Consider the following 15,206-nt stretch of genomic DNA (forward strand, 5'->3'; position numbering starts at 1 on the left):
CACATCCTCCTTGCTTTCATTGTCTTGGTATCTTAGGGAATGACACTGAGGGGCTGGATGTCAACTCAAAAGTTTTCCTCCAGAAGAGTTGGGTTCCAAGGAACCCAATTTTAGATATGGGAAGTAGAGCCCAATGCTACCACCAAGGATGATTCATCAAAGCAAAACTAGGGCCACCTATGAAAACTACGATGATGAAATCATGCTCCAGATCATACCAGTGTCAGATATGAGCTGTACTCCTAATCTGGGTCATAATTATTACAGAGGCTTGTGTGTCACTTGATTTTTATTTTTATGATATTGGATTGGCTTTATATTATGATTGATTTAGTTAATAACACAAACCCCAATTATAACATGGTTACCCTGGAAAAATATCATCTACTTTGTGAAGCGGTTGCATGGAATGCACTGCTACCAAAAGCACTGGTGGGAAAAGGCCCACCCTGGCCCAGAGACAGCCACAGGACAGCACTGCAGGGACCTGGACAAAAGGCATGAACAGGGGCTCCCTGGTCAGAGCATGGCTACCACCAGCACCCAGTGACCAGCATTTTTCTCTCTACTTATAGTGAAATATGCAGGAAGAATGAGGTGTGTGAACCAAAAGACCCAGAATTGCAGCTCAAGATTAAATTATGAATGACATTAAAAGGAGCTCCAGAGCATTCAGGAGCCCATAATCCCAGTGCCAGACGGGCAAAGGAGTAAGATACTCAGTTGAGGTCAAAGAGAAATGAGGCAGGAAATGGGGAGCAGGGCCGCTGTTCATATTGAAGCAGCATCAATGAAGAATGGTTGACACTCTCCTTGCTACTGTCTTCAGCAGCTGTTGTAGCCTCAAAAAAGAAAAAAAGAAGTACCAGGCCTAGCTAAGAGAGGGGAGTATTCCCGACACAGGTTGATTCCTGACAAGAGGAAATACAAGGCTAAAACAAAAAATGGGGCCACAGTTTTCCTCCTATACCCGGTCAGACCAAATCAAGTTTCTTGACTCTTAATCCCTCCCCAAAGGAATAATCTTCCAATTTATGCCTGAATTAAATACACAAAATGCCATAGAATGTGATGCAAATTCTCCAACAGGTGCCTTGTAAAAATTCCAACAGAGCCAGGCACGGTGGCTCATGCCTGTAATCCCAGCACTTTGAAAGGCTGAGGTGGGTGGGTCACTTGAGGTCAGAAGATCGAGACCAGCCTGGCCAACATGGTGAAACCCCGTCTCTACTAAAAAGACAAAAACTAGTCGGTTGTGGTGGTGGGTGTCTGTAATCCCAGGTACTCGGGAGGCTGAGGCAGGAGAATCGCTTGAACCCAGGAGGCGGAGGTTGCAGTAAGCCAAGATTGTGCCATTGCACCCCAGCCTGGGCAACAGAATGAGACTCCGTCTAAAAAAAAAAAAAAAAAAAAAAAAAATTCCAATAGAAAAAGTGAGCAAAAAACGTGAATAGGTATTTCACAAAGTGGGTGAATAGATCCAAAACATATTCAAGCTGACTGGGCATAGTGGCTCACACCTGTAATCTGAGCGCTTTGAGAGGTCAAGACCAGAGGGTTGCTTGAGGCCAGGAGTTTGACTCCAGCCGAAAAACATAGCAAGACCTTGTCTCTATAAAAAAAATTTTAAAAATAGCCAGGTGTGGTGGCATGTACCTGTAGTCCCAGCTCCTGGGGAAGCTGAGGTAGGAGGATCTTTTGGGCTCAGGAAGTCAAGGCTGCAGTGAGCTGAGAAGGAAGTCAAGGCTGAGTGAGCCACTGCACTCCAGCTGGGTGACAGAGTGAGACCCTGTTTCAAACAGGGGAAAAGAAAAAAAAGTTCTGCCAGCTAATTATTCCTCAGGTAATTGCAAATGCAGATGCAGCGAGATATTCTTTTACATCTACCAGATTAGCAAAAATTAAGAACGCTGATGATACCAAGTGTGGGAGAGGATGTGAAACTACAGGAATTATTTCACATTCCTAATGAGCATGTAAATTCTTATAAACAGTTTGGTATAAACAATGTGTCATTTTGTTGTAAAGGCAAACATGCATATAACCAGGACCTAGCAGTTTCACTCCTGGGTATAGTATTCTAGATCTGGGTGTTTTCAAACATCTACAATTTGGTGGTACAACCTTTTTTTTCTCTTCAGAGACAGGGTCTTGCTCTATCACCCAGACTGGAGTGCAGTGGTGCAATCATAGCTCACTGCAGCTTCCAACTCCTGGGCTCAAGCAATCCTCCTACCTCAGCCTCCTGAGTAGCTGGAACTACAGGCACACACCATTAAGCCAAGCCTAGCTAACTTTTTTTATTTTTGTGGAGATGGGGTTTCACTATGTTGCCCAGGCTGGTCTTTTTTTTTTTTTTTTTTGAGACGGAGTCTCGCTGGGTCGCCCAGGCTGGAGTGCAGTGGCACGATCTTGGCCCACTGCAAGCTCCGCCTCCTGCATTCACGCCATTCTCCTGCCTCAGCCTCCCGAGTAGCTGGGACTACAGGTGCCCACCACCACACCCGGCTAATTTTTTGTATTTTTTAGTAGAGACGGGGTTTCACCGTGTTAGCCAGGATGGTCTCGATGGTCTCGATCTCCTGACCTCGTGATCCCCCCGCCTCGGCCTCCCAAAGTGCTGGGATTACAGGCGTGAGCCACCGTGCCCAGCCCAGGCTGGTCTTGAACTTCTGGCCTCAAGGGATACTCCTGCCTTGGCCTCCCGAAGCACTAGGATTATAGATGTGAACTGCTGCTTCTGGCCTCAACCAACTTTTTTTGTTTTTTAAACAAACAAAATAAAATTCAATAGAGTGGAAAAACTTAGTATAGTAAGAGTAAGTTTTACCAGCCTGGGCAACATGGTGAAACCTTGTCTCTACAAAAAATACAAAAATTAGCTGGGCATGGTGGTGCATGCTTGTAGTTCCAGCTTCTTGGGAGGCTGAGATGGGAGGATCACGTAAGCCTGGGAGGTGGAGGCTGCTGTGAGCCTTGTGATTGTACCACTGCACTCCAACTTGAGTGCTGGAGTGAAAAAAAAGAAAAAAGAGTAAGTTTTGTTTCATAAATTGTTGGTTTCACATATGTGTGCACCATGTGTGTACAGTTGTGATGTAAAGTATTTATGGTACCTGTAAAATATGTGTGTATAAAACATATTACAGTTTTTTAAAGTTTGGAAACCAATGCCCTGTAGTGTAACTCTTTGACATACATACCTGGAGAAATGTAGAATGTTCATAATTCACAAGAGCAAAAAACTGCAGACGACTCAAATGCCCATTGCCAGGAATATGGATAAGTAAATTGTGGAGCATTAACACAATTGTCTATTACACAACAATGAAAAGGAATGAACTATATTGCTACATGCAACAATGTGAGTGAATCCCAGAAACACAATATTGAGAGAAAAGAGCTGGTCACAGAAGACTAAAATAGTATGTTATTTTTATAAAACCCCCAACCAGCAAAACTAAACAAAACAACATACGCCATATGTGGCAAAACTTTTTTTTTTTTTTTTTTTTTTTGAGATGGAGTTTCACTCTTGTTGCCCAGGCTGGAGTGCAATGGTGTGGTCTTGGCTCACTGCAACCTCTGCCTCCCAGGTACAAGCGATTCTCCTGCCTCAGCCTCCTGAGTCGCTGGAATTACAGGCACCTGCCACCACGCCCGGCTAATTGTTTGTATTTTTAGTAGTGATGGGGTTTCACCATGTTGGCCAGGCTGGCTTAGAACTCCTGACCTCAGGTGATCTGCCCGCCTTAGCCTCCCAAAGTGCTGGGATTATAGGCATGAGCCACTGTGCCCAGTCAACTTTTTTTATACCACATTTACTCCAAAAAATGTACAACTATGATATATCGATTAAAAAAGATAAAAGTTTTTAAAGGCAAAGAAGTCACAAATTTAGGAGAGTGATTACCCCTGGAGGAAAGAAGAGAGTTACTGGTAATGTTCTGATTCTTAAGTTATTGAAAGTGGTTTTCCCATATGTTTATTCTATTATAGTTTATAATTTACAGATAGATTTCATATGTATATATACATGTATGTAATACTTAAATCTATTTGATATTACATAAAACTAAAATTGATATAACCATGAAAACATCTAATGCACTGGCTCAAAAAACATCTGATTACAGTAAGCAAATATATTTCTTTCCCTCAAAATAGAGATTTCCATCAAAATCAACAAAAATGAACTAAAAAGGAGAGGAAGAAAAAGAACAGCCTGTCTAGGCTGTCGTCACTGGTTTTTTTTTAAAGCATTGACTACATGGATCAGTACTTACTGTCATAGTTGGTAAATGAATCAGGCAAGACCCATGTTGAGGAGTAGAATGTTTTCTCCTGGGATCAACCTTTGAATGTTAAAGCAGAAAAGGTTCCAGAATAAATTCACCCAAGTTAGTAACAGACCATGTTCCCTGTCTACTTTTGTAGACTAAAACACATCATTTTCTTCAAGCTATATTTTTACACAAACCCATCTTTACCAGTAGGAGTGTAGCATGTAGCATGCACCAGACTGGAGCAGGTTCTTTTGCAGACACAATTTTTTTTTGAGACAGGGTCTTGTTCTGTTACCGAGGCTGGAGTGCAATGGTGCAATCTCAGCTCACTGCAGCCTTGACCTCTTGAGCTCAAGTGATCCTCCCACCTTGGCCTCCTGAGTAGCTGGGACTACAGGTGTGTGCTGCCATACCCAGCTAATTTTTAAATTTTTTGTAGAGATGGGATCTTGCTATATTACCCAGGCTGGTATAGAACTCCTGGCCTCAAGTGATCCTCCTGCCTCAGCCTCCCAAAGCACTGGGATTACAGGTGTGAGTCACCAGTAGACACAATTTATTTACTGCTATCACTCAAAATTCAGTTGAAATGGACCTATTCTTTAAACTGAATACAAGCAGTGGCTTTCAGGCATGCATTTTGCTCAATAATTCATGAAGTATTCATGATTACTTATTAGTGAGAATAAAATAAAATTAGCCACATAGCAGCCCAGGAAATATATCTGCCTAGGGTAATAAGCATTACTACACTAAAGCAAATTTTCCTGTCTTAAAAGCCATCCCTAGTCCCAAGGATTTACTGGAATACAAGGATCAATTATGAATTGTTGGGCTTGCAGAGATGGACCAAACTTTCATTATCTTTGTGCTGTGGGTTGAATTGCATGTTTCCCCTACCCACCCCAGCTCACATGTTGAAGTCCTAAGCTCAGTACCTTAGATTTCCTTATTTGAAAATAGGGTCATTGTGTAATGCTTAGCATCGGGGCTCTGAAACTAGGGTCACTGCAGATGTAATTAGTTAAAGTATGATGAGGTCATACTACAGTAGGCTGGGCCCTGAATCCAATAAAACTGGTGTCTTTATAAAAAGGGGAAATGTGGCTGAGTGCAGTGGCTCATGCCTATCATCCCAGCACTTTGGGAGGTGGAGGCAGAAGGATCACTTGAGCCTAAGAGTTTGAGACCACCCTGGGCAACAAAACGTGACCCCGCTTATACAAAAAATAAGAAATTAGCCATGTGTAGTGATGCATGCCTGTAGTCCCAGCTATTCAAGAGGCTGATGCAGGAGGATCGCTTGAGTCTGGGAGGTCAAGGCTCCAGAGAGCTATCGTTGTGCCACTGCACTCCAGCCTGGGTGAGAGAGGGAGACCTAGTCTCAAAAAAAAAAAAAAAAAAAAAAAAAGCTGGGGGAACACAGACACATGCACAAGCAGAATACCATGTGACAATGGAGGCAGAGACCAGGTGATGCGACAGAAGCCAAGGAGCACCAAAGATTGCCAGCAAACCAGCAAACCACCAGAAGTGAGAAGAGAGGCCTGGAACAGATTCTCCTTCTCAGCCCTCGGAAAGACCCAACCCTGCCAACACCCTCATCTTGGACTTCTCGTCTCCAGAACTGTGAGACAACAAATTTTGGTTGTTCTAATGTCACCGGCCAGGTCCAGGTCCGTTCTGCCTGTGCACAGTAAATCAATCACTGTGACACGGGTTTTGCAAAAGAGAAAAGATTTGTGAGGCTGCCAAGCAAGGAGGTGGGAGAACAGTTCTCAAATCTGCCTCCCCAAAGATAAAGCTTAGGGATATTGATGGGTTAGGGGAGTGGGGTTGTCTACGGTGCAGGGAGAGGTGATTGGCAGTGGGGAAAAATGAAGTAATGGGTTCATGTTGTGCAAACATAGTTGGGGTTTGTGGCATTTTATAGGACATATGCACAGAAAATGGTGCTGCTAGCATGATCAGGAGGGAGGAGTTTTGGGCCCTCCAACATCAAAAGGCCACCTCTCAGGCACTCATGAGGGCCCAGTGCCTGCATCCTTCAATCCGAATTGAAGACTCCTCAAAATAAAACAGCTCTATTTGGGGGCATGAGCAATCTGTAATGAGGAGGAAAAATGAGGTTTTAGATGAGGACAAGAGACAGTTTTGGCACAGAGAGCAAGTTAGAATGAGGAGAGGACTAGCCGGATGCGGTGGCTCACACCTGTAATCCCAGCACTCTGGGAGGCCGGGGTGGGCGGAAGAGTCAGTCAGTGGTCTCAACTAGTTTGAACTGAACAGGAGCGGGCCCAAGTTCCTGAAAAACAACCGAAGCAGCCATTACCATGGTAATGTATGAATGTTATATATAAAGTAGCCAGTGAAGGTTAAGCTTCAGAGTTCAGTGGCAAGACCTTCAACTACCACGGCCTTCTGCTTCATGGAAAAAGGAAAAAAGAAAAAGCTAGTGAGCAAAAGCAAGCAGGGCAGGCAGACCTGATCAAATTAACCCCTCGGTGCCACAAAGTCACCCAATTTGTGGTTTGTTCAGAAGCCCTAGCAAACAAATACACGTTGGTTCTTTAAGATTTAAGAAAATGCTTCATCTCTTAATGTAAATACTAAATATTGCCGTTAGGACTTCCGTAGGTTAGCAGTCAATATTTAAAATCGGGAGACCTAGAATAAAGATTCTACTCTGGCTTTTAATTGGTCCCCTTCAGCCTCAGATAAGTCATGTCCCGTCTTTGGGCTGTGTTCTCATGTGTGACTTGGTCATGATACTAATATTTACCCCTCACCTCTCATAGTGCACTGTAAGTGAGCCCAGTGAAGTCACCCATGGGAAAGCCTTCTGTAAATTGTAAAGCCCTACACTACTATGTTAAATATTCTATTTTTCATCTATTGAAGTGCCGGCAATGATTATCAATTAACCTTCTAATGTACTGTACATATTAGGATGTTGCATGCTGGATCCCCAAATACTACCAGCATAGCCTGTTGATAAGACATAGCCAAGTTTATTGCTTACTGTGGTTAGGGAGAACACCTCATCCATAGAGCTTTGATAGGGTCTTGGAGGGGAAAAGGTAAGGTTGGAATTTGTTGAGAATTTGAAATTTGGTTTAGTGCAGGTCTTTCGATGTGGCTTTGGTAGCATTGGGTAAGAATTACCCAATTCTTAATTTTTTGAAAGGGTGGTTTAGTGTTGGTGGCAACAGTTGGCCGAGGATTTTGAGACAGGGTTTCAAAGAATCTTAGGACATAAACAGTTGATGCTTTTTATTAAAAGAGTTGGAAGTTTCTGTAATAAACAATAAAGTTATTTGCCTGGGAAATCTCCTGAAATAGAAAAGCAATTCTGATAAACACAATAGAATCATAAAGTTGGGTTAATGCAGACAGCATGTGGTTTTGGTCCTCATGTCCAAACTGTATGGCTGGGAATGGAGGGAGATGGTTTCCTTTCTCATGTATAAAATGTGGGTACAGTGCTTGAGTTATTGGCTGGTGCCTGCCCATTCCTTCTCTTGTGAGCAGGCTCAGCTTGAGATGGAGTCTCACTCTGTCACCCAGGCTCGAGCACAGTGTCACAATCTCAGCTCACTGCAACCTCCGCCTCTTGGGCTCAAGCAATTCTCCTGTTTCAGCCTCCCAAGTAGCTGGGATTAGAGGTGCGGGCCACCGCACCCAGCTAATTTTTGTATTTTTAGTAGAGACGGGGTTTCACCATGTTGGCCAGGCTGGTCTCGAACTGCTGACCTCAAGAGATCCGCCTGCCTCGGCCCCACAAAGGGCTGGGATTACCCGTGTGAGCCACTGCACCCGGCCTGTCCTCTCCTCATTCTAACTGGCTCTCTGTGCAAGAACTGTCTCTTTTCCTCATCCAAAACCTCATTTTTCTTCCGCATTACAAATTCCTCATGCCCCCAAATAGAGCTGTTTTATTTTGAGGAGTCTTCAATTCAGATGAAGGGTGCTATGTAGACGATTCTGGAGGAAGAACTGTCCTCTGAAGAGGATGAGAACGTGTTCTCCTTCTTTCACCACCTCAACCATGGCTTCAAGACAGAGGGGCAGAAGGTCACTTGGCCCCCTTAGCTTTTGCTTCTTCTGCTGGGGAGACCAGCTAAAGTGTTCATGAGCGTCAGTTGTGTTCAGTGTGATAGAGGTTTATTTATACTAAAAACAGGAATAGGGCTGAGTGCAATGGTATACACCTGTAATCCCACCACTTTTGGAGGCTGAGGTGGGAGGATTGCTTGAGCCCAGGAGGTCTAGGCTGCAGTGAGCCATGATCATGCCAGTCTGGGTGACAGAGTGAGAAAACAACAACAGCAATGAAACACAGGAATACGGTCCCTAGTTTAGAATTCAGATAATTTGAATTTGGGAACTGGCTTCCAAGTCCCAGGTGGTCTAGGTCCAATTATTCTAGATCTGATTTCCTAACCTTTACCTGTTTCTAGCCCTCCTCACCCCAAAAGGTTAATTTCTTGCTTTAAAAAGCGATTTTGAAGAACCAGTAATTCTCTCCTTCTGGTGCTATCACAAGTGAATGAATGGCTCATTGTTAAAGAAGTCATTCCGCTGAACAAAGCAATCTCTCCTTTAAACCAGGCTAGGGGTATTGGACCAAACATTATAATTAAATCAAGTATTCGTCTGCATTCCTTGTTATACAGCCTAGTGTATTCAGGCCTTTCAAAGTACTGAATTTTGGGAGTCCTATCAACATTATTTGCCTTTAATACAAATTAATTTATAAATGAGCAGGTAGTAAAGTACCACAATACTGTCTTAATTTTTTGAAAGGGTACTAAGACACCTGAGATTTTTGAAAACTGAGACATTTTATAGGGAAAAGTAGTTAGCAGTTTCCTGCATTGCTAAGAGTATTTGCTAGAGTTTAGGTTACCAGCACAATTATATTTTCAGTATATGACTAAATCCTACTTATCCACTTATAATTCCTGCTGATTGGTGAGTGAGAAATAAAGATATAATTTACTGGCTAAGCCAGTCCTATAATAAGTGGAACAAAGCAAGATATTCTAGAGAAGTAATAAGCACTTATCTTTAATTTCTAACACTTTGGTCAGGGAACTTGAATTGGTCCTGAGTTTGATCTTTTGGTGGGAGAAAAAAAGCACGTCACTGGGTGTCCTTAAACTTTCTGCTAGGAGATGTTACGTTAAAAAAACTATGGTAAAATATACCTAACATAAAATTTACCATATTAACCATTTTTAAGTGTACAATTCAGTGGCATTGAGTATATTCACATCGTCATGCAACCATCACTACCATTCATCTCTAGAACTTTTTCATCTTGCGAAAACTGCAACTATACTCCTTAGACAATAACTTCCCATTCCCCTCTCCCCCAACTTCTAGCAAAAATCACTCTACTTTCTGTCTCTATGAATTTGACTATTCTAGGTACCTCATATAAATGGAAAGTGGAATCATGCAATATTTGTAGTTTTGTGTCTGGCTGATTTCACTTAGCATAGCGTCTTCACAGTTCATCTGTGTTGTAACGTGCGTCAGAATTTAATTCCTTTTTAAGACTGAAGAATATTCCACTGCATGTATAGACCACATGTGTTTATCCATTAATCCATTAATAGACACAGGCTGTTTTCACCTAAGATGTTACTTTCCATACCTGTTCATTTTCTGACGTCTCCCATTTCCAGATCGCTAGACAGAGTGGACACAACTGGGGAGTCAGAGTAGGGGGTGTGTTGGAGGTGAGGCAGGTGAGGAGAGAAAGAGGAGGCAGTGGGGGCAACCACATGTCTATGCTATGCAGAGTGAGGCAGACAGGACCATGCTCGATTCAGGCTCCGTTACCCTGAGAGGCCAGGTAGGCAGCAGCAAGATCTGCCAGAAAAGTTCTACCAGCAGCAGTTTATCATAGGTATCCTTTTACCCCCGTGTTTAGAATCCCTGGTTTAAAGAGATTCAGGGCCAGACACAGTAGCTCACGTTTGTAATCCTAGCACTTTGGGAGACTGAGGTTAGAGGGTCGCTTGAGCCCAGGAGTTCAAGATTAGCCTGGGCAAAATAGTGAGACCCTGTCTCTTAAAAAAAAAAAAAAAAAAAAAAAAAAAAGTCTGGCGCTGTGGCTCACGCCTGTAATCCCAGCACTTTGGGATGCCAAGGCGGGCGGATCACGAGGTCAGGAGATCGAAACCATCCTGGCTAACACGGTGAAACCCCGTCTCTACTAAAAATACAAAAAATTAGCCGGGCGTGGTGGCGGGCGCCTATAGTCCCGGCTACTGCGGAGGCTGAGGCAGGAGAATGGCGTGAACCCGGGAGGCGGAGCTTGCAGTGAGCCGAGATGGAGCCACTGCACTCCAGCCTGGGTGACAGAGCGAGACTCCATCTCAAAAAAAAAAAGAAAAGAAAAGAAAAGAAAAAATAGCTGAGCATGAGTACTTGTAGTCCCAGCTACTCGAAAGGCTGAAGTGGGAGGATTGCTTGTGGCTGCAATGGGTGGCGATTGCACCACCACACTCCAGCCTCAGCAACAGAGTGGTACACTGTCTTAAGAAAAAAAAAAAAAAAAGAGAGAGAGAGAGAGAGCGATTGAGAGATTTAGGTGTCTTTAGAATTACATCAATATTTCTGGCTGGACATGGTGGCTCACACCTGTAATCCCAGCACTTTGGGAGGCTGAGGTGGGCGGATCACCTGAGGTAGGAGTTCGAGACCAGCCTGACCAACATGGAGAAACCTCGTCTCTACTAAAAATACATAATTAGCCAGGCGTGGTGGCGCATGCCTGTAATCCCAGCTACTCAGGAGGCTGAGGCAGGAGAATCATTTGAACCCGGGAGGCACAGGTTGCAGTGAGCTGAGATCACGTCACTGCAATCCAGCCTGGGCAACAAGAGCGAAACTCCTTCTCAAAAAAAAAAAAAAAAAAAAAAATTACGTTAATATTTCTAACTAATAAAATTCCACTGAAGCCTACCAGAAAAACCTTTAACAGAACTAATAAAGCCAGTGTGACAATTTTAAAGCGAAAGATTTATACCATTTGAAGAGAAACCAGAGTATAGTGTGACCATTTTAATCTTGTCCAGATGAGCATTTAGGGAATGCAAGTTCCAATCCCCCATTACCTCTGAACAGCAATGTTTTAAACCTGAGTTTTCAATTTGACTGAAATGGGATTATGTTACAAGTTCCTCATGAATTAAAAAAAAAAAAAAAAAGGCAGTTCATAACATCAGGCCTTGGGCAAATTATGCTGTAAGACAGTCTGTAAGTAAAAATGTTGACAATTTCAGTACATTAACACATTCAACATGAATATTTTTACATCAATTTAAACACGAAAGCTTAAGTGTTGCTTCATTTGGTTTTCACAATAACCCTATGGGGAGGATAAGGCAGGTATTAACAAACATTTTACAAGTGAGGAAACTACATTTAAGAAGAGCTAGATGACATATCTAAGATTATGTACCTAACATATGGCAGCATTGGGGCTGGGCGCGGTGGCTCTTGCCTGTAATCCCAGCACTTTGGGAGGCTGAGGCAGGTGGATCACTAGAGGTCAGGAGTTCGAGACCAGCAAGGCTGGGTGTTTCTAATCCTGGGAGAAGTGACAGAGGTAGGCTGAATACCGCTATGGACTGGGTGAAGTATTACTAACTTGCAAGCTGTTTTCATGTTATCTCATGTGAGACAAATAACATCATTTCCACCTCTCATCCTTGGAAACTAGGGCTCAAGTAGTTGACTTGCCTGGGGACTAGTGAGCATAGAATGTAACCCAAACTTCCAACTGAAGTGTCCTCAACCTTTACCTACATTCTAGAAGCAGAAACTTTTTTTTTTTTTAAGTTTTACTTACGGTTTTTCAAAGACAAGTGTATTCAGAATTTAAAACTAACAAAGGCAAAACTGCTCTGATCCAAGGGGCTAAGGACTCCAGAAACTTCCCCTAAGGGGGTGCTGTCCACAGGTTGACCTAAGGGATCCTAGGTGGAATCAACTGCTCGTTAGTTTGACCAGAACTTCCCAAGCCTTTATAAGCCTTCCGGAAGCTCACTTTGGCGCCCTCTCTCCCCTCAAGCCATCAGGGTGGCATTTACCTTTTGTGCGGCAAAGCTGGTTATTCCCACCTCCCCGCTCCACGCCCCCGCAAATCCTTCAAAATTGCTTGCTCTAAGAAAGTCACCCAACTCCAAATGGGGTTGTATCTCTCTGTTTCTGATGATCGCCCTGGGACCAGCCTTAAGTGGTCGTCGAGCACTTAAAATACTAAGCGCTACACATATTAAATGGTTTGTCACCCAGAGGGAAAGAAAGGAGAAACAAGGGATTCCCTTTCGATGAGCAGGTGGAGTGAAAATTAACGTGTGCAACATGTGATTTCAACGAGTCCATCAATTCTCTCCCTAAGGGCCGGCGGCGGCTCCCGGGAAGGCCCCAGGGCCGAGGAACCAACCCTCGGAGCGCGGCTGTGGCTGCGCCTGCCCCCTCCAGCCCTCCGGAGAGGCTGGGCTGCTGCGGGGGTCAGTCCGGGCCCAGTCTGGAGGGCCGAAGCACCTGCCCGAGAGAAGGCAGCATCCCCGGAGCCGGCGCGACTGAATGAAGCCTTGCGGGAAAGGCTGTAACCGAGGCGCTAGCGAGGCTCGCCTCCGTGTGGGGTGGCTCAAATGGCTGCGAGCGATGGACAAATCACACCTCCTTTGTCTAGCACTGGGGGTGGAGAAAAAACTTCTCGGTATTAGTGAATTTTGATGAATCTTCCGGGTAACTGCAACTTCTTTCTTTAAGAACCCAAGCTGCAAATTTTTAAAACATTTTTGTTTTTGAAACATGTATTCCTTTCATTTACCCTGATGTGGCAGGCCCTTGGTCCTCGTTGCTGAGGCTCTTTCACTGTTCCAGCTCAGAACGTCTAAGGTGTGCGGGGCTCCTCTGCTACCACCATCTGCCCCCCTCCACTCTCCCCACCCCCCCCCCCCGCCCCCCACCTGTTTGTAGGCGCCGGCTCGCTCTGCTATCGCACCCATCGCTACCTCTTGAGGCCTTTTTCTCTATTTTGCTGTCTTTAATTTGTATAGGGCCAGGGAGTCAGTGTCAAACTTCTCAGAATTGATTAATAAGTAACACTAATAAATAGCCCCGGAAGGCCGGGCACGGTAGCTCACACCTGTAATCCCAGCACTTTGGGAGGCTAAGGTGAGTGGATCACCTGAGGTCAGGAGTTCAAGACCAGCCTGGCCAACATGGTGAAACCCCGTCTCTACTAAAAATACAAAATCAGCCGGGCATGGTGGCAGGTGTCTGTAATCCCAGCTACTCGGGAGGCTGAGGCAGGAGAATCGCTTGAACCTGGGAGGCAGAGGTAGCAGTGAGCGGAGATCGCGCCACTGCACTCCAGCCTGGGTGACAGAGTGTGACTCTGTCTCAAATAAATAAATAAATAAATAGCCCAAGAAGTCCTCATATGAATATGTCAAGGCTGAGCTCTTGTACATCGATTTTTAAAACCATTCAAATGCTTTTTTAAAATTATCATTCTTTTAAATTGTGGCAAAATACACATGACATAAAATTTACCATCTTGATTTTTTTTTTTTTGAGACAGAGCCTCTGTCTCCCAGGCTGCAGTACAGTGGCGTGATCTCTGCAGTCTTGGCTCACTGTAACCTCCACCTCCCAGGTTCAAGCAATTCTCCTGCCTCAGCCTCCCAGGTAGCTGGGACTACAGGCGCACGCCACCACAGCCAGCTAATTTTTGTATTTTTTTAGTAGAGATGGGGTTTCACCATGTTGACCAGGCTGGTCTTGAACTCCTGACCTCAAGTGATCCACCTGCCTTGGCTTCCCAAAGTGCTGAGATTAGAGGCGTGAGCCACCATGCCCAGCCAAATTTTGTATTTTTAGTAGAGACGGGGTTTCACCATGTTGTCCAGGCTGGTCTCGAACTCCTGACCTCAAGTGGTCCACACACCTCGGCCTCCCAAAGTGCTGGAAGTACAGTCGTGAGCCACTGCACCTGGCCAATCTTGACCATTTTTAAGTATACAGTTCAGTGGCATTAAGAGAGTTCACGTTGTTGTGCAATAGTCACCGCCATCCACCTCTGGAACTTTCATCTTGCAAAACTGAAACCCCGTTAACACCCATTAAACACCTTTCTATTCTCTTCTCCCTGGAGTCCCTGCCAATCACCATTCTACTTAATGTCTCTATGAATTTGACAACTGTATGTACCTCATGTAAGTAGAATCATACAGTTTTTGACTTTTTGTGACGGCTTATTTCATTTAACATACTGTTCTAAAAATTCATGCATATTGTAGCACGTGTCAGAATTTCCTTCTATTTTAAGACTGAAGAATATTCCATTGTATTAATAGACCACATTTTCTTTGTCCATTCATCCATCAAGGAACACTTGGGTTTTGGCTTTTGTGAATAATGTTGCTATGAAAATGAGTGTGCAGATATCTCTGTAAGACCCTGATTTCAGTCCTTTTGGGTATACACTCAGAGGTGGAATTGCAGAATCACATGGTAATTCTATTTATAATTTTTTTTTAGGAGCTGCCATACTGTTTTCTATAGTGGCTGCACTGTTTTATATTCCCACCAACAGTGCATAAGGTCTCCAATTTCTCTAAGTCCTCACCCATATTTGTTATTTTTCTCACAGATGCCTTTTTTGCTAATTTATTGTTTCTCAGTTGTCTTTTAGGTAGTGAAAATTACTGGCTTTCAGATCTCTAGATTGGTGGGGGTGTTTCCAACATGAATCAATAAGTTAGGTAGCTATGTCTCACTTTGCATAGTAGTTGTGATAATAAAAATCATACACACACACACACACATATATATATATTGAGAGAGAGAGAGAGAGAGAGAAACAGTCTTGTTCTGTCGCCCAGGCTG

This window comes from Pan troglodytes, chromosome 1 (assembly GCF_028858775.2).
Source record: "Pan troglodytes isolate AG18354 chromosome 1, NHGRI_mPanTro3-v2.0_pri, whole genome shotgun sequence".
NCBI classification, from domain to species: domain Eukaryota; kingdom Metazoa; phylum Chordata; class Mammalia; order Primates; family Hominidae; genus Pan; species Pan troglodytes.